Raw genomic sequence first — 762 nt, forward strand, 5'->3', positions numbered from 1 at the left:
CCCCCCCCCCATATTTCGAGTCCTCTTCCAACACCCGGGAATCTTTTCCCAACATCTCCAAGAATGTAATTCCTGAAGCTGAATCTTTTTGGCTGGAATCTGGATAAAGTAAACAGAAGGGGGAAAAGAAAGCAATCTTTCTTGGAAATGCTGTAATCGTTCTCGTGAGCTTATTTCCTTCTTAATTCCCGTATTGTTTCAAAGGGTCTTGTAAAAAAGTGTTTGTTGAATTAAAAGTCTATGTAGTGCCTCTCACCCTAGAGCTCTCAGCCAGAGTCCCATCAGTGTTCCCCTGGATTCCCCTCAACGTGGGGCCTGTCTCTCCACTTCGCATTCTCAGCCTCGGCCTCACAAAAAGTGCAGTGGCACTGGATTTAACCACCCTGGGTGATAACGGCAGAAAAAGAAGCCCAGTACAGCAAAATTCCCTAACCACTCTTGAACTACTAATATTTTCAATGATTCACAATCATAGACGAATTCTACCTCAGTGTCTTGCCAAGAAAGGTTAAAAACACACACACACACACACAAACCCTTAACTTTAGAAACACCAAAGTTCCCAAGGTCAGGAACATTTGATATCATGTTCCCTGGCATATGTCACCAGATTGGCTTAAATAAACCCTTATAAAATTTTAGAAAAAGTTCCCAAGGTCAGAAAAGTGCTAACAGAAGATAAGCTTACCATATAGTTCCAATGTTATCCAACCTTATCCATTCGTCAATCCCTAATTTCTGGACCTTTTTTTTTTTTTTTTT

Source organism: Myotis davidii, unplaced genomic scaffold (genome assembly GCF_000327345.1).
Source record: "Myotis davidii unplaced genomic scaffold, ASM32734v1 scaffold225, whole genome shotgun sequence".
In the NCBI taxonomy this organism is placed as follows: Eukaryota; Metazoa; Chordata; class Mammalia; order Chiroptera; family Vespertilionidae; genus Myotis; species Myotis davidii.